The sequence below is a fragment of the Bubalus bubalis genome, chromosome 5, assembly GCF_019923935.1.
Source record: "Bubalus bubalis isolate 160015118507 breed Murrah chromosome 5, NDDB_SH_1, whole genome shotgun sequence".
In the NCBI taxonomy this organism is placed as follows: domain Eukaryota; kingdom Metazoa; phylum Chordata; class Mammalia; order Artiodactyla; family Bovidae; genus Bubalus; species Bubalus bubalis.
In genome coordinates, this window is record NC_059161.1 from 95,267,236 (window position 1) to 95,287,309 (window position 20,074).

Consider the following 20,074-nt stretch of genomic DNA (forward strand, 5'->3'; position numbering starts at 1 on the left):
AGAATCAATGTATATCTAATTTTCCAAAAGCTAGGGGCATAACTGCAAAGGAGGCTGGGGTTTGTGGTGTATGTTCCTGAAGACAATGTGTCAAGTGAAAATTATACTGTTGTATAAGAAAAGGAGATTGGATTTTGCAAGAAAACAATAGCTTTGGCGGTAGGTGGGAAATAGAAGATGTTTAAGAAATGGCAAGTATTTTTGGTGACTTAGACTAAAGGTACAGAAAGTAGGAAGAAGGATAATACTGAAAAATGTGTGATGTAAAGTTGGAGGCATAATCATGAGCCACACATGAAGAGTCTTCAACAAATCAACAATTAATTTTTGCTGTGCCCTTAAGAATGTGCCAGTTATATTTTATGAATACTGGCCTGTTCAGTCTTCAGATAATTCTCTAAGGTACACTTATTATTAATTGGGGGCTTCCCAGGTGGCACGGTGATAAAGAATCTTCTTGCTAATGCAGGAGATGCAAGGAGATGCAGATTCAATCCTTAGGTTGGCAAGGTTCCCTGGAGTAGGAAATGGCAACCACTATAGTATTCTTGTCTGGAATATTCCATGAACAGAGGAGCATGGCAGGCTACAGCTGATGGGGTTGCAAACAGTCAGACAAAACTGAGCAACTGAGCTCACTCACACACACATATACACACTTATTATTATTCCCTTTTTAAGAGAATACAAATTGGGGTTTAAAGATTAAGTGATATGCCTACAATTACACTAAGGGCTGAGATTAGAGTTTAATTTGGTCTGACTCCCAAGTCAGAGTTCCCAGGCGCTTGCCATCCCCAAAAGCTTGAATTCCACCCTTTCTTTCTTGGTTCCACATCTCTGTGTTCTTTTTCTGTGTTCTCTTTCTGAATGGGCTACCTGGATGGATTTAGCAAATCGTTGTCTGATCAGAAAAAGGTGCCTGAGAGGAAAAAGAGCAGTAAACTAACCCTTAGCAGCTCATGATGTGAAAAAGGAAAGGAGTCTGCAAATTAAGTCTTGGCATTTCACCTCACATTTTCATTAAGTTTTAACTCAGTATATAAAAAAGTTAATTATAGGGTGCCTTAATCCTATATAAAAGGTCAACCAAGTCCTGCCTTGTTTAAGGCATTAAGGCAGTTCTTAAAGTGGAAACAGGTTTGAACGGTTGATCAAGTTAAATCATAACCGTTTCATGAAGCACTCTTGATAATAAGATTCACTTATTTCCAATGTGAATGTCTAAATCTGGTGAGTGGACTGCATTACCTACTGCAAACAAAAGTAATCTTATCAAAGACAAGCTGTGATGCTTATCTGTGTTATTTTATAGGCTTACTTTTAGCAATGTGTATTTTCTATATGTGTGATTATAAATCTACATACCCATTCTAGAAAAAAATCATTGAGGGCATGCTTATCAGGAAATAAAATAAAAAATCAGAGAACTACCATGCAGAGAAATCAACTTTTGCAATGTAATATATTTCCTTCTAATTTTTAAAACTGTTTTAAGGTTATGCCTGGTTTTCATAGGTTGAAATCATATAGCTTACAATTTTATTTCCATATTTTAAAAAGATTATATTGTAAATATTTTCCATTTTTTTTAAATAAATTAAATTCAGCATGTCATGTGATAGCCCATCCAGTGGGCTATGGTCACTTAACTAGCCAATGTGGTCTCTGTGTGTCTGGCTGTGTATATGATTAAGATGCCTGGAGACCAAGGCAATTTTGGTTACTTTGGTAACTGGCTTGGATGGACAATGGAGGCCTGGTTCCATAGAATTTTAGACTGGTTTCCTCTTGACTGCCCTTATCCTTTAAGGGATGAGAATGTCCTTTTCATAAGTCTGTACCTCCTGGCCAAGTTTCAAATTAATCCATCATGATAGAGATGTTGTTTAGAAAGGCTACTTAGATTGGATTCAAGCATTCAATTCAGTGCAATCACTCAGTCGTGTCTGACTCTTTGCAACCCCGTGGACTGCAGCACGCCACGTTTCCCAATTCATCACCAACTCCTGGAGCTTACTCAAACTCATGTCCATTGAGTCAGTGATACCATCCAACCATCCCATCTTCTGTCTTCCCCTTCTCCTCCTGCCTTCAATCTTGCCCAGCATCACGGTCTTTTCCAATGAGTCAGTTCTTCGCATCAGGTGGCCAAAGTATTGGAGTTTCAGCTTCAGCATCAGTCCTTCCAAAGATACTCAGGACTGATCTCCTTTAGGATGGACTGGGTGGATCTCCTTGCAGTCCAAGGAACTCTCAAGAATCTTCTCCAACACCACAGTTCAAAAGCATCAATTCTAAGGTGCTCAGCTTTCTTTATAGTCCAACTCTCACATCCATACATGACTACTGGAAAAACCAAAGCTTTGACTAGACAGACCTTTGTTGGCAAAGTTATGTCTCTGCTTTTTATATACTGTCTAGGTTGGTCATAGCTTTTATTCCAAGGAACAAGTGTCTTTTAATTTCATGGCTGCAATCACCTTTTGCAGTGATTTTGGAGTCCAAAAAAAGTCTCTCACTGTTTCCATTGTTTCCCCATCTATTTGCCATGAAGTAATGGGAATGGATGCCATGATCTTAGTTTTTGAATGTTGAGTTATAAGCCACCTTTTTCACTCTCCTCTTTCACTTTCATCAAGAGGCTTTTTAGTTCTTCTTCACTTTCTGCCATAAGGGAGGTGTCATCTGCATATCTGAGGTTATTTATATTTCTCAAGCAATCTTGATTCCAGCTTGTGCTTCATACAGCCTGGCTTCCTCGTGATGTAATCTACATATAGGTTAAATAAACAGGGTGACAATATACAGCCTTGATGTACTCCTTTCCCGATTTGGAACCAGTCTGTTGTTCCATATCCAGTTCTAAATCTTGCTTCTTGACCTGCATATAGATTTCTCAGGAGGCAGATAAGGTGGTCTTGTATTCCCATCTCTTGAAGAATTTTCCACATTTTGTGATCCACACAGTCAAATGCTTTGGCATAGTCAATAAACCAGAAGTAGATATTTTTCTGGAACTCGCTTGCTTTTTTGATGATCCAGTGTATGTTGGCAATTTGATCTCTTGTTCTCTCACCTTTTCTAAATCCAGATTGAACCTCTGGAAGTTCAGGTTCATGTACTGTTAAAGCCTGGCTTGGAGAATTTTGAGCATTACTTTGCTAGTGTGTGAGATGAGTGCAATTGTGCAATAGTTTGAGCATTCTTTGGCATTGCCTTTCTTTGGGATTGGAATGAAAACTGACCTTTTCCAGTCCTGTGGCCACTGCTGAGTTTTCCAAATTTGCTGGCATATTGAGTGCAGCACTTTCACAGCATCATCTTTTAGGATTTGAAATAGCTCAACTGGAATTCTATCACCTCCACTAGCTTTGTTTGTAGTGATGCTTCCTAAGGCCCACTTGACTTCACATTCCAGGATGACTGGCTCTAGGTGAGTAATCACCCAATTGTGATTATCTGGGTCATGAAGATCTTTTTTGTATAGTTCTTCTGTATATTCTTGCCACCTTTTCTTAATATCTTCTGCTTCTGTTATGTTCAGACCATTTCTGTCCTTTATTGTGCCCATCTTTGTGTGAAATGTTCCCTTGGTATGTCTAATTTTCTTGATGAGATCTCTAGTCTTTCCCATTCTATTTTTTCCCTCTATTTCTTTGCAGTGATCACTGAAGAAGGCTTTCTTATCTCTCCATGCTATTCTTTGGAACTCTGCATTCATATGGGTATATCTTTCCTTTTCTCCATTGCCTTTGGCTTCTCTTCTTTTCTCAGCTATTCCTAAAGCCTTCTCAGACAACCATTTTGCCTTTTTGCATTTCTTTTTCTTGGGGATGGTTTTGATCACTGCCTCCTGTATAATGTCGTGAAACTCTGTCCATAGTTCCTCAGGTACTCTATGAGATCTAATCCCTTGAATCTATTTGTCACTTCCACTGTATAATCATAATGGATTTGATTTAGATCATACCTGAATGGTCTAGTGGTTTTCTCTACTTTCTTCAATTTCAGTCTGAGTTTGGCAATAAGGAGTTCATGATCTGAGCCACAGTCAACTCCTGGTCTTATTTTTGATGACTGTATAGACCTTCTCCATTTTTGGCTGCAGAGAATATAATCAATCTGATTTTGGTGTTGGCCATCTGGTGATGTTCATGTGTAGAGTCTTCTCTTGTGTTGCTGGAAGAGGGTGTTTGCTATGACCAGTGCGTTCTCTTGGCAAAACTCTGTTAGCTTTTGACCTACTTCATTTTGTACTCCAAGGCCAAACTTGCCTGTTACTCCAGGAATCTCTTGCCTTCCTACTTTTGCATTCCAGTACCCTATAATGAAAAGGTCATCTTTTTTGGGTATTAGTTCTAGCAGGTCTTGTACATCTTCATATAAATGGTCAACTTCAGCTTCTTCAGCATTACTGGTTGGGGCATAGACTTGGATTACCGTGATACTGAATGGTTTGCCTTGGAAATGAACAGAGATCATTCTGTCGTTTTTGAGATTGCATCCAAGTACTGCATTTCAGACTCTCTTGTTGACTATGATGACCACTCCATTTCTTCTGAGGGATTCTTGCCCACAGTGGTAGATATAATGGTCATCTGAGTTAGATTCACCCATTCCAGTCCATTTTAGTTTGCTGATTCCTAGAATGTCGATGTTCACTCTTGCCATCTCCTGTTTGACCACTTCCAATTTGCCTTGATTCATGGACCTAATGTTCCAGGTTCCTATTTAATACTGCTCTTCACAACATCAGACTTTACTTCCATCACCAGTCACATCCACATCTGTGTGTTGTTTTTGCTTTTGCTCTCTTAATTCTTTGTGAAATTATCTCTCCACTGATCTCCAGTAGCATATTGGGCACCTACTGACCTGGGGAGTTCATCATTCAGTGTCCTATCTTTTTGCCTTTTCATACTGTTCATGGTGTTCTCAAGGCAAGAATACTGAAGTGGTTTGCTATTTCCTTTCCAGTTTTGTCTTCCCTTTCTGGTTTTTGTCTTTCCAGTTTGGGACTTCCCTGTGGCTCTACTGGAAAAGAATCTGCCTGCAATGTAGGAGATCTGGGTTTGCTCCCTGGGTTGGGAAGATCCTTTGAGATAGGTAAGGCTACCCACTCCAGTATTCTTGCCTGGAGAATTCCATGGACTGTATAGTTCATGGGGTCACAAAGAGTTGGACATGACTGAGTGACTTTTATTTTCATTTTCACTTTCCAGTTTTGTCAGATCGCTCCACCATGACACATCCATCTTGGGTGGCCCTACACAGCATGGCTCATAGTTTCATTGAGTTAGACAAGCTGTGGTCCATGTGATCAGATTGGTTAGTTTTCTGTGATTGTGGTTTTCATTCTGTCTGCCTTCTGATGGAGAAGGATAAGAAGCTTATGGAAGCTTCCTGATGGGAGAGACTGACTGAGGGAGAAACTGGGTCTTTCTCTGATGGCAGGGCCATGCTCAGTAAAGCTTTAATCCAATTTTCTGTTGATGGGTGGGTCTCTGTTCTCTCCCTGTTGTTTGACCTGAGGCCAAATTATGGTGGAGGTAATGAAGATAATGGCAACCATAATGTGAAATCTCTGTTTGCATCCCAGGTGTTCATTGTAGCATTATTTACCATAGACAAAACATGCAACCAATCTGCCTGTTGGTCAGATGAATGTATAGAAAAATATGAAATATATATATATATATATATATATATGTACATATATAATATAGTAACATCCAATTATAAAACAGAAGGAAATCCTGATATTTGCAGCAACATGGATGAACTTTGAGGGCATTATGCTAAGTGAAATAAGTCAGAGCAAGACATATACTGTATCATCTCACTTATACGTGGAAAGTAAAAGGCTAGATTCATAGAAAGAGAAAGTAGAATGGAAGATCACAGGGAGTGGGGAGTCGGGGAGGTTGGTCAGAGGGTACAGGGGATCAATCATGAGATGAACTTCTGGAGATCAAATGTGTAGTACTGTCATGACTACAGTTAATGGTACTCTGCTATATACTTGAAAGTTAAGAGAATAGATCTTAAATATTCTTATCACTCACATACAAAAAAAAGTTGGTAAAAAGAATAAGAAAAGTGTGTGACCAGGAACCATATTTTTGATTACTCATCAATATATGTTCCACCTTCCTTCAGAAATAAGTCACTCATTGTTTCCCAAAGCAGTGTGTTTTTAAATCCTCTTGCTGTGTCTTCTGCCATTTCCATATGGTACTGGTCATCCTTCAAAGTTCAGTCCAGCATCACCTTCCTTTATCTTTACCCCATCCACTCCTCTCCCTCTTCCTACCCCAATTCAGGCAGAATAACTTGCTCTCTGTGCTCTGGCCCTCCACCACTTGATGCTTATCTCCATTACAAGTCTGAGCAAAACATACTTTTCTTACTCTATAAGGCACTCTCTCCACTGAACTGGAAGTTTCCAAGCTCCAAGCTCAGTGTCGTTCTTTTGATCTCACATGTCTGGCACCTAGCTTGCAATGTTTCCCATCTCACTGTGTTGAGTACCTGGTCAGCAAGCTGGGCCTCAGTTCCCTTATCTCTAAAGCGGGCATTACAATGCCAGTCATTCATATAGATGTTTAAAGTATATGTAGTGGTAGCAGTTTTATTTTAGGTGGGGCCTCTCCTTGGAGTTTGAAAAGTAATCCTTGCCTGCAGGTTCCCAACAAGGCTGTGACTTGGACAGCTCTTGCCTTTACCCTCCAGTATGTGACTAATTTAACTCTAGAGAGTTGTTTGTGAAAGTACAGGGTTAAGGAGAATATTACAAGGGTAGGAGTATGTCACTGAACTAAAATAGATAAAATTGAAAAGGTTAGAATTTTTTAACTACATTCTGACACATTGATTTTCAAATGAGACATCTTTGAAAGATTTCTGATCATAAAATCCCTAGTCATACTTGTCCAGTTCAAACTTAGGAAGAGCTAATAAAAAAAAGTGTGTAAATCACATTAAAGATGATTAATAATTTATACTTTTAATGTCTCACATAATTTCAGAGCACTTTCTGATACAACAATAAATGCCATTTTTTGCAAGAGAAACTGACACTTAAGAAGTGTGAATCTCCTCAAGCCACAACATGTGACCCTCCATTTCCAACGTATAGTTTGTGTTTTAATTTGTCTCTCTTTAAAATAAATAAAGGAAATGCATATCAACATTTACTGAATATCTGCATTGTACCAGGTATCCTCAGGAAAAGAGAAGTAAATATGATCTTGGACCTACTCCCCTGAAGTGAAATAATTACACTTGATATCTTGTGCTAAGATTATTTATAGAAGGAAACATGGAAGCAGAGGACTTTGGGGATCAATTATTTATGTCTGACAGGATCAGGAATACAAAGTCCAACTACTTGGAAAAAAGAATGGTTAGAGCTAGAGTTTTCAAGAAAATGAGAATCTTCTAGGATCAGAGGAAGTAAGGTTCACACGTGGAAGCATTTACAATGTGAAGCTTTCTGACAACTAGAAGCAGCCTGAAACTGTCAGATGTTGTGGCATGAGTGTGAGGGATTCAGGCAATGAGGCTGGGGAAGGGTTACCAGGAATCAGGCAAAAGGATTGTAAAATCTCTTGCTATGGAGGTTAGCCATTATACTGGTAGTAGGTGATTGTGAAATATTTCACAGAGGGAGCAGGTTGAACAGTTCCATTCACTATTAACGCTGTTCAGTAAATTCAAGCTAATTTATTCTATGAATACAAATGACCTCAAAATCTACATGACTTATTATTTCAAAATATATTTCTAGCATATATCATACACTCATTATGGGTCATGTGTGGCCCTATTCTATGTCATTCTCTTTCTGAAATCCAGACTCACAAAACTACCTGTTTTGGGCAATTTGGTGGTAGAAGTGGGAAAAGGGACACCTAAAATCATTAGCTTGTACACAAAACTTCTCCTAGAAATGGCATTTGTTACATTTATCCATATTTCATTGGCAAAGTAAATCACATGGTTGCTCTGAGGAACATGAAAGCATACACATAATCTTCCATTAGGGAAAATAACCCAGGGCAGAGAAGCGGGGATAATTCAGTCCACCAAAGATGATCATATGTGAGCATTTTAGATGTGAGGAAACCTGAAACCTTACTAATTAGGAAGTAAGCTAGAATAAATTAGAGCCAGCTTTGAATGAACGATATGTTGTAAACTATAGTTTTGATATTTTCAAGTAAATCCAGAAGCATAAAATAAGCAAAAACATATGGCATGTCTAGATTTTCTTGACAGGAATAATAATTTGTGATCATTGTCACATTATTACTGGTGATAATCATAGCTGAACCTGCCCTGAAGCGGAGCATGTTTTCATTTAACAATGCAGGTACATTCTTCCATTCAGTTTTCATGGCCATCCTACGAGACATGCAAAGTCATTAGCATTATTCCCATTCTTCAGAGCAGTAAGTTAATGTTCAGTTAAACCCACTACGTTTGTCCCAAGTTACAATGACTAAGTGACAGACCTGAACTCAAATAGGAGAGGCTCTGCACTCAAAACTAGTATTAGAGCGAAATGGACAAAAAGTTTCACCTAAGGAATTTCATCACTGCTCTGACAATATAATCCATGTGAAAACTTCTTTATAGCTCTTTTTTTCTAGGATAATTTAAAAGTAAACATCAGTTTTCCTCAGTCATACTTATCACAAATCCTGAATCAGTGTGATCTAGGTTTATTGATTTATATGCCAGAGTATGAAAATAGAAGCTCATACGCTTTCAACTGCATACATATCTTAAGATTAGCTGTGAAATTATTTTTTTACAAACCCATGAAGATTTCTAACATGCATTTATCAGAAGCTAATCCAGCCAGTTCCTAAATACAATGCTACACTTTTCTCTATGCTCTTATAGGTTTTATTAGAAAATGCTAGCTTCTCTCTGTCTGGAATCAGCATTTTGTCAGATACCTGGTCCATGTGCTTTGTCAGAAAATATGCTGTCCAAAGGATTTTAAACATTCCCAGAACGCACTTCACCTAATATAAGTTACCTGTAAAGGTTGCAGTTGTTTTATAAAGATTTCTTCACAAAAAATAAAAGGAGAAAATCAGTCAAACCAACTCTTTATAAAAAAATGTGCATACCCGGATTCCTCAATTTTCTGGCATCTGAATACAGCAGAAACATAATGAACGGAGGCAGTGCAATGCTGTGGAGAAGGCCCCGTGTTCAGAAGGCTAGAGATGAACATCCTTATTCTGTATCTCCCTCTGCATTACTGTGTGAATGTGGGCCAGACTCCTTGAGCTGCAGGAACCCTGTGTAGAAAAGAAGGGTCAAGCAGACGATGCTACTCCTCTCTTGCAATTCTAATATTCTCTTACTTTAACAAGACAGAATCCATTCATTCATATAATGCTTAGTCTGGAGAAGAAAATGGCAATCCACTCCAGAATTCTTGCCTGGAGAATTTTATGGAGAGAGGAGCCTGGTGGGCTATACAGTCCATAGGGGTCACAAAGAGTGGGACACAACTGAGTGACTACCTTTGACATTTTTTCTTTAGGCTGTACACCAAATTAATTTTGGTTAAGTGGCTGCTCAGTTCCAGGCCCTGTGCAGATGCCAAAAGTAGAAAGCTGGATAAGACATGATCAGCTATAGCCCCTGCCACCCCACATACAATGCAAAGAGGCAGACAGGGAAAATAATGCTCTTAGCACAGTGCAAATGTGATGTTGGAGCACAAAGAAGAAGACAGAGAAGGGCACACAGGGTCTTGTATTCATGTCAAAATTTGTTATAGCACAAGAACTTTTAAAGTAAGGTGCCTCCTCCATGTAGCGTCCTTGTTTTTAACCTGTCCTCATGCAAGCCAAACATTCCCCACTGCTCTTCACTCTTCCTGTTTTGTACATCTGCCATCTTAGTATTATTTCCATTTAGCTATGAGTAAACTGAACCTCAGAGAATGAGTTACCAAAGCTACATGAATGTAAATTAGTAAAGTGGCCTCTGAGACCCCATCATCTGACCCTAAAACCAATGCTTTTATCTCCCTTGCAAGCATTTTGAGTGCGTGCATTTTGAACCTTATAAATATTTTTTTCCTCTGTGTCCTTGATTCCTTTGTATAAATTTTAAAGACTTCAGGTGTAGTTTTGCCATTGACTGATGAGATCAGCTACATTTTTTTTTTTTTCATTGTATGATCAAATGCCTGCTTGTTAAGGACTTGACTCCATCAGCTTTGATGAAGACCTAGATTGGAAGAAGGTGTTGATAGCCCTCTGTGGAGTTACAGAGGCTGGCAGAAAGCATTTTGCTTTTGCATTCAGACCACTGAAGGGAGTGTTCAGAATAAAAACAAGCAGTTCCCTTTTGGCATTTTCATCCTGGATTAATTTTGCTGAGATGGATGCACAATCTTACTTCCAGGCCACTTCACAAAATCCCCTTCAAGTGCAAAAGAAAATGATTCCTTGAGAAGCCAGAGAGAAAGAGTGTGAAAAAAAAAGCAGTTGAGTGTTAAAAGATGCCTATCCCAGGAGCCTTCTTCAGATTCACTAGTTGAACTATTTGGAGCTTGAAGCAGCATCTGTCAGGGCTGTGGTCAGATGGAAATGCAATAAAATGTAAAGACAAATACAAATTTAGCTCTCTAAAATCTATTGCAGTGGCTCACAAAAATCCTCCAAGGTCCTTGTACTTAGTTATTTCAGACAGTCTTGAGCAACCTTTTTCATTTCTTTTTGATGCACCTGGGTGTCTGTGTCAAGGACTTTTGGTGATCTTGAGGTTGGGAATTTCACTGAAAGCTTCTCAGACACCAGATCCTTGCCTCCTTGACACATATAAACAGGAAGAGTAGAGTGGGAAGGGCTCTCCTCCCACTCTGCTAGCCCCCAGAATCACACTTAAAGGCTCTCTGCAACACTGGGGATTCAAAGTTAAGTATGACTGCTTACAAAATGGTCCAGAGCTAGCTGTTATTGACCTGAAGCAAAAGTTTCACTTAGCGCTTTTCTAAGCAACTAACTCCATATTTTTGCTTCTAAATAAAAAGATGTAAAGAATCAATAAGAATATTGCAAAACATAATTGTAAAAATCAGATCTACTGTTCTTCCATGCTTACTATGCCTGGCTCAGTATTAAACACTTTGCATATATAGTAACTGTAAACCCTGAGTGTTAGCTAGTATATATACCACTTTTTGTTTTTGTTTTTTATATAAGATAACTGAACTTTTTTAAAGTTAACTAACTTTGCTAGAGTTACAGAGAAACAGGCAGGGTTTGAACTTGGCTTTATAACTCAAAACTATTAAATTACGCATTATGTCTGCCTTGGCTCATATATTGACTGTCACAAGACATTCAAAGAATGATGTGTCTTTAAAGGCCAGCTGGACAGAGGAAGCTGGCGGGCCACAGTCTGTGGGCATGCAAGAGCCGGACAGGACTTAGTGACTAAACCAGTGCCAGCATTCACTTCATGGGTAGGAAAGGAAAAGCCCAGAAACAATAAGAGGCTAATGAGAGAGCACTAAGAATGCTCTCAGCCACTTTGGTCTCCAGTCCTCATTCTAACACTTACTCCTTCTGACCTTGGAAAGGCTACTTAGCAACTCCCACACTGGATTTTCTAATATGTGAGATAGGTGTACTAGGGAACCAGTCTGCCTCTAGATGCATTCACCCTACTCAGTTTCACGTTTAATCCCATCCATTTCTCTTCAGTGCCTGCCTCAATTATCATTTAACTGTTAATAAATTTCCTTACAAAAGCCTCCCTTTTAGGGTCTTAATACTTTCTGTACATAGAAAGAATTTGCTTATCACCATTCCAACCCATTTAATATAAAGATTGCACTTCAAACTTTTCTCCATGGTTCAAATCCTTTCTTATGTCTTTTCCTCAGTAGAAAGGGATCTGATACTTAGAATTTTATGAATGCATATATGCTGTGAACCCTGTATTAGTTTTGTTAGATTCAAAATTTAATCTCAGTCTTTTAGGTATTATGCAAGGAGGTAATATTATCCCAAGTTTGAAGATAAGAAAGGTAAAGCCCAGAGTGTTGTCATAAAAGTAAAAATTTGCATAATTTCTAAGTGATTAAACTGGAATTAAGACTCACATACTTTTGCTTTACAATCATAGGCCCTTTCTCCTGCTCCCATTGTTTGAGGACTAGCCCTTAGTCTCAAAGTGTTTGACTCTTTGTGACCACAGAGACTGTAGTCCACTAAGCTCCTCTGTCCATGGGAATTCTCCAAGCAAGAATACTGGAGTGGGTTGCTATGCCCTTCTCCAGGGAATGTTCCCAACCTAGTGATAGAACCCAGGTCTCCCGCATTGCAGGATTTTTTACCAGCTGAGGTACCAGGAAAGCCCAACTCTTACCATCATACAGCTGGATGGAAAACATGGAAAGTAAAGAGTGACCACAAAGTGGACCCAAGTAGACTATGACTGGTCTCTATGTGATAACCACTCACTCAGAGATATCTTTGCACAACCATTTTCCGGAGTCAAAATGTTTGTATAATGTCACCATTTTGCCCTATTCCCCTTATTCTTATAGGGCCCAGAAAAGCAATATAGTGACTCAGTGCCTGAGAGAAGATGAATCCCATGTGTTCTTGGCAAGTGAAATCAATGTTCCTTTGTGCCATATTCCTTTTATGGACATTAAAATGCAATTTATCTTAAATATTGTAATTCACATGACCAAAAATCTTCTTTGATGAAAGATAATCTTAAATTTAAACATGTAAGAACAGTCTTGGCATATCCATATATTAGTTAAGTTTTTTTTTTTTTTTCCTTACTAAAAATAGGAATGATGCTACCATACCTCACCATGGGGTTAAACCATCCATCCATCCTCTCAGTAGGAACGTTTTATACATCATGTAGCCCTGTCTGTTGTCCAGCATTGTTACAAACTGATCTTGCAAACACTTTGACAAAGTTAATATACATTGAATCTGCATCGCATTTTTTTTATTAAGTCTCTTTTGTAGTAGAGGACAGTGATATTTGATTACAAGCTCAAGTATATAATTGTGATGTGTATTATCTGATCTTCATATTTGCATTAGAAATAATTGGCATTAATATAAGTTATTAAGAAGTCAGTGCCTAAAAGCATTTGAGACAAACTTCAAAGTAGTCTCACTAAGTGCTAGTAGAGAACACAAGTAATTGTTTAAATTGCACAGGTGTGATATGTGCAATGTAATAAACTCTTAAAAGTCTCAGGGCACATAATTAGATTTACTAAAATATGTAAATTGTTTGAGAAAAATTATTAGAAAATCTCTTACCAACATAATAAAAACCTTAGTAAGGCAAGCATAGTCACAACTTAAGTTGAGAAAAAGGGTTTTCATTTATAATAGTAGGGATTTACACAAAAGATCTCTGAAGGGGCTTCAGTTCAGTTTAGTCGCTCAGTCGTGTCCAACTCTTTGTGACCCCATGGACTGCAGCACGCTGGGTCTCCCTGTCCATCACCAATTCCCAGAGTTTACTCAGGCTGATGTCCATTGAGTCAGTGATGCCATCCAACCATCTCATCCTTGGTTGGTTGGTAGTTAAATCAGATACATATTAATACTGGCTACAGATAACTTTATTTTCATTGCCAAGTATTTTAAACTTGTTTATAATAAATATAATATATTTTAACATTTCAAAAAAGCTTATTAAAATTCTACATGCCTAGATAGGTGATTCAGAGAAGGCAATGGCACCCCACTCCAGTACTCTTGCCTGTAAACTCCCATGGACGGAGGAGCCTGGTGGGCTGCAGTCCATGGGGTTGTTAAGAGTCGGACACGACTGAGCGACTTCACTTTCACTTTTCACTTTCATGCATTGGAGAAGGAAATGGCAATCCACTCCAGTGTTCTTGCCTGGAGAATCCCAGGGACAGGGGAGCCTGGTGGGCTGCCGTCTATGGGGTCGCACAGAGTCGGACATGACTGAAGCGCCTTAGCTGCAGCAGCAGCAGATAGGTGATTATCTGCTGGTGGTCTCAACAATGTATTTGAGGTACCTCCAAAATCGGCATCTGTGTATGTGTGTGTGTGTGGATATGGTATGTTTATCCAAAAGAAAATCCCTCCAGTTTCTTTCCTGAAAATACAGAACTCTGGTCTCTAGGTCGCTGAGACTCAAGTTGCAGACTCAGTAGCTGATATCAGGCTCAGTTCTTGAGTCCCCCCGTTGACTGTGCTGGATCTCACTCCTGTCTTCACTGAGACTCAGCATCAGTACCCAGACTCTAAGCCTTAGGCCTCAAAGGCCCCAATGAACAGGCCATAATGACTAAATGATAATATAATACAAAGTACTGTTATTTAGCAATGATGGTGCCAGGCGCCTGGCTAGACACCTCACACACAGTACTGGGTGCTGGCCTGGTGGCAGCCTGGCTCCGCCACTGTTATCATCTGCACTTCTTAGAAGAGGAAACAGAGGTTAGTGTGGTTAAATAATTAGTCCCAAATAATACATTTTATAAATAGTGGAACCAGCAATTGCTCTCAAACCAGTCTAGCTCTGAAGCCCATGCTCTTTCTGTTTGTAAGACAAGAATAAAATAAAAAGAAACAAGCATGCATGGCGACCCTTGGTTCAGCCGATAATGCATGGCTTTTGGATCAAAAGTTTCTGGGTACTTATGACATTCGAAGTGATTTCACGCCCACATTTACCACCACAAGCCCTACTTATCATCCGATCTACTTGAAAATGAAATTTTTTCCATTTGCAGCAACATGGGTAGACTTGAAAGGCATTATGCTCAGTGAAATAAGTCAGACAGAGAAAGACAAATACTGCATGGTATCACATATATGAAAGTGAAAGTCGTTCAGTTGTGTCCAGCTCTTTGTGACCCCATGGACTATACAGTCAATGGAATTCTCCAGGCCAGAATACTGGAGAATGTACCAGAATACATTCCCTTCTCCAGGGGATCTTCCCAATCCAGGATCAGATCAAACTGAGGTCTCCCGCATTGCAGGTCGATTTGTTACCAGCTGAACCACCAGGGAAGCCCATTACATATATGAGGAATCTAAAAAATAAAACCAACTAATGAATAGAACACAAAAGCAGCAGACTCAACAAAGAATGAACCAGTAGTTTCCAGTGAGGGAGGCAAAGACAACATAGGGGTGGGGAAATAAGAGGTGCACACTATCAGGTATGAAATAAATGACGGGATACACTGTATAACATGCAGAATACAATCAATATTTTCTAATAACTATAAGTAGAGTATAACCTTTAAAAATTGTGAATCACTATATTGTAGATCTGTAATACATAATATTTTGTAGTGATTATACTTTAATAGAAAATTAAATAAAATAAAACTTGCATGGTTATTTAAATAATGTAAAATATAACCATATATAAGGTCTTCAGAAGAAGATATGTTAATATGTTAAGAATGATAGGCTGTAGATAAATAACGGATTTTTTTTTCATGTTTGTTTAGAGTAGCAACTTCTACTTCAACTATTATTGATGACCTATGATTTCCTTAGCACTGTGCTGGAAATAATAGATTCTTACATTATATTATCTAATTTTATACTTGTACTGTCTTGGGAATATAGGTATTATTTTTGTTTCTACATACTAAAAACAAACTATCAGAAGGAGCTATTAAAGAAACAATCGCATTTACCTCCACATCAGAAGAATAAAACACCTAGGAATAAATCTGTTCACTGCAAAAGCCTTGTCCTAAGAACAATATAAGACAATTATGAAAGAAATTGAAGATAATACAAATAGATGGAAAAATTCACTGTGTTCTTGGATTGGAAAAGTTAATATTGTTAAAATGACCATACTAGCCAAGGCAATTCTCAGTTTCAATGCACTTACTATTAAAATACCAATGGCATTTTTCACATAACTAGAACAAACAGTTTTAAATTTGTTATAGATATGCAAACTTCATTTTTATCCTGATTTTGAATTGCAATGATACAATAAATATTTTCATTGGTTTTTTATTGAAGTAAAATTATAACACAAAATTAACCATTTTAAAAGGGGCAGCTCAGTAGCATTAGGTATATTTACAATGCGGCCACCACCAAAATATTTTTCTTGTCCCAAGAGGAAATTTTTTTATCCATTATACAATCATTTCCCTTTTCTCCCTGTTCTAGCCTGTTTCAACCTACCACCAATCTGCTTTTCTGTTTCTGTGGATTGACATATTCTGAATATCTCATGTAAATGGTATCACACAATATGTGACTTTTTGTGTCTGATTTATTTGACTTAGTATATTTTCAGGGTTTATCTAGATGGCATCACATGTCAGTATTCATTCTTTTTTCAGCTAGATAATATTACATTGTATGTAAATACTACAATGTGCTTATCTAGTCATTTCTTTATGGACATTTGGGTACTTTTCACCTTTTGGGTATTGTTAATAGAGCTATTATAAGTATGCATATATATGTATCTATTCCTTTGAGTATTTGTTTTCATTTATTTTGGATATATAACCCAAACTGGAAATGGTATGGTAATCCTATGTTAAACTTTATAAGAAACAGTCAAACTATTTTCTACAGTGGCTGAGTCATTTTACATTCCCACAAGTAACGCAATTTCTTCACGCCCTCATTTTTTCATTATCAGTTCAGTTGGTCAGTCATGACCAACTCTTTGCGACCCCATGAATCGCAGCACGCCAGGCCTCCCTGTCCATCACTAACTCCTGGAGTTCACTCAGACTCATGTCCATCGAGTCAGTGATGCCATCCAGCCATTTCATCCTCTGTCATCCCCTTCTCCTCCTGCCCCCAATCCCTCCCAACATCAGAGTCTTTTCCAATGACTCAACTCTTCACATGAAGTGGCCAAAGTACTGGAGTTTCAGCTTTAGCATTATTCCTTCCAAAGAAATCCCAGGGCTGATCTCTTTCAGAATGGACTGGTTGGATCTCCTTGCAGTCCAAGGGACTCTCAAGAGTCTTCTCCAACACCACAGTTCAAAAGCATCAATTCTTCGGCGCTCAGCCTTCTTCACAGTCCAACTCTCACATCCATACATGACCACTGGAAAAACCATAGCCTTGACTAGATGGACCTTTGTTTGCAAAGTAATGTCTCTACTTTTTAATATGCTATCTAGGTTGGTCATAACTTTTTTCCAAGGAGTAAGTGTCTTTTAAATTCATGGCTGCAGTCACCATCTGCAGTGATTTTGGAGCACCAAAAAATAAAGCCAGCCACTGTTTCCACTGTTTCCCCATCTGTTTCCCATGAATTGATGGGACCAGATGCCATGATCTTCATTTTCTGAATGTTGAGCTTTAAGCCAACTTTTTCACTCTCCACTTTCACTTTCATCAAGAGGCTTTTTAGTTCCTTTTTTTCATTATAGCTGTCTTGTTAAGCTTGAAGTCTCATTTTTTAATTTATATTTCTCTATATATGACTGATGATGTTGAGCTTCTTTTCATATGTTTATTGGCCATTTGTGCATCTTATTTGTAGAAATACCTACTTAAGACCTCTGATCACTTTATAAAAATTTTAAACTATTTTTTAAAATAATTTTTGGCTACCCAGCCATGAAACATGTGGGAGCTTAGTTCCCCTGACCAGGAATTGAACCTACACCCCCTGCTTTGGAAGTATGGAATCTTAATCACTGGATCAAGACCTTTGCCCATTTTTGAGCTTTGGTCTTTTTGTTGTTGAATTGTAAGTGCAACTTATATATTCTGGATACTATATCCTTACCACAGATAAGAGTCTCAAATATTTTGTCCCATTCTGTTTATTTTACTTTCTCAGTAATGTTTCTTTATTTTAAAATATTTATTTCTATCTCTCAAATAAAACTTCTAAATTTTTTAATGTATTCAGACTATTCAAAATAATAATTATGGAAAAACATTGTACCCAAAGATGAAATACTTAAGCATCCAACCATAAGGAGAAGGTTAAATTAAATATTGTGAATCCATATTCAATATGAAATAGTGATCTACTACTCTTTTAGACTGCTAAAATAAATTTCTATGTTAAATAATATCAACCTGGAATTTTTAAACAAAGGGCTTTTTTCAAATGTTATAAAAACAGATGGAATTAACTTTTCACTCTTTTCATTCATGAAGCCACCGTCCTCCTCACTCAATCTCACCCCATCATACCCGTTTAGTGTCCAGGATGACTTACTGGCTATTACACAAGTACTTTACATTCAGTGTGTGTTTGTGGAATGGTTATTAACATGGACTTATAAAGCTCTCTTTAATACCATACCATTTCCTTTTTCTGTATACAATGCAGGAACTGCCATGTAATTGAAAACACTTCCCAAGCCATTCTTTACACATTCTATGATTTGAGCTTCCGACACATTTGCATTTTTTATACTGCCAAACATTTAAGTTTCACCAGCAAAAAATAGGTAAATTTTTATGATTAGGTTAATATTTATTTTTTAGGGAAAGCATGGATAAGAAAATCTTACTCTTAATGTATTTACAATTCATTAATTTATCAAATATTTATTGAACTCCCAATTTATGCTATAAGCCATTGTTATGAGAATTCAAAAATGAAATACCCATTATTTATGCTCAAAAACTTACATAAATGCACAGCTAATTGCAGCATCATCAAATTATTACTGCACATTCCAGTAAAAACACAGGGAAAGAAATACCCAAACCTGACTGTGGAAGTCAGGAACTATTTCACAGATGATGTAGCTTCAGCTGAGCTTCAAAGAATGAATTGCAGGTTTGCCAGATGAATAAGCCTAGAATGGAAATGGAGGATGTCTTAAGTAGAGGTAACAGCATGTATAGAAATTCGAGGAAGTGTAAACAAATTTAAGAGAGAGAGAATTTGGGATTGCTACAACATGAAATGAAAGAGATAGTAGCAAAAGATGAGGCTGGGTAGGTGAAACATAAACTGAGACTCAGAAGCAGAGTATTTTATTTAGAAACAATAATAATAATAAAAATCTGCTAAAAAGTGCACATGCCCTCCCAATGCAAAACCTGTGTTCTTTTCATCCTGATGCAATGACCTGTAAAATATACAGTTAATCTCGCTTGCCAATGTAGCTACATCCATGTTTTTTAAGATGAACATTATTATACATTGATTATGAAGGAGAATGACTATGACCTTTGCTCCAAATATGTTTTCGTAACTCTTGAAGCAGTTCTGTCCAGCAAACATTTGTTCAGATTTTGTATGCATAAAACATGGAGTCAGGCAATGAGGGAAATTCCTTTTTACAATAAAATCTTATCTTGAAAGTAAGTGGATGCTTCAATGAGTGTACCTAACAAGATTTTCTAGAAAGTGTCATAATGAGATAATGAAAGGAGTTATTAACTTTTCTCAGTTGTAGAGAAGGTAATGCTTGAGATGAATGTAGAACGATCTTATCCAAGTTCTATCAAAATGGAAAAATGTCCTTTGCAAGAACAGGAAGATATTTAAATAAATATATGATACAATATATTTATTAAAAGGGCTGAAACAGAAACTTAGGTGCCAGGGGAAGAGTGATGATACCTGAGAATCAGTTCAGTTCAGTTCAGTTCAGTCCCTCAGTCGTGTCCGACTCTTTGTGACCCCATGAATTGCAGCATGCCAGGCCTCCCTGTCCATCACCAACTCCCAGAGATAACTCAAACTCATGTCCATCGAGTAGATGATGCCATACAGACGTCTCATCCTCTGTCCCCCTTCTCCTCCTGCCCCCAATCCCTCCCAGCATCAGAGTCTTTTCCAATGAGTCAACTCTTCGCATCAGGTGGCCAAAGTACTGGAGTTTCAGCTTTAGCATCAGTCCTTCCAAAGAACACCCAGGACTGATCTCCTTTAGAATGGACTGGTTGGATCTCCTGGCAGTCCAAGGGACTGTAAAGAGTCTTCTCCAACACCACAGTTCAAAGCATCAATTCTTCGGCACTCAGCTTTCTTCACAGTCCAACTCTCACATCCGTACATGACCACAGGAAAAACCATAGCCTTGACTAAC

The 20,074-nt window shown here is 38.0% G+C and overlaps 1 long non-coding RNA gene across 1 annotated transcript in view; it reads left to right on the top strand.

Annotated features, from left to right (window-relative positions):
- LOC112585150 overlaps positions 1-20,074 on the top strand; it is a 382,398-nt gene that overhangs the window by 245,761 nt on the left and 116,563 nt on the right. The window lies entirely within an intron of this gene.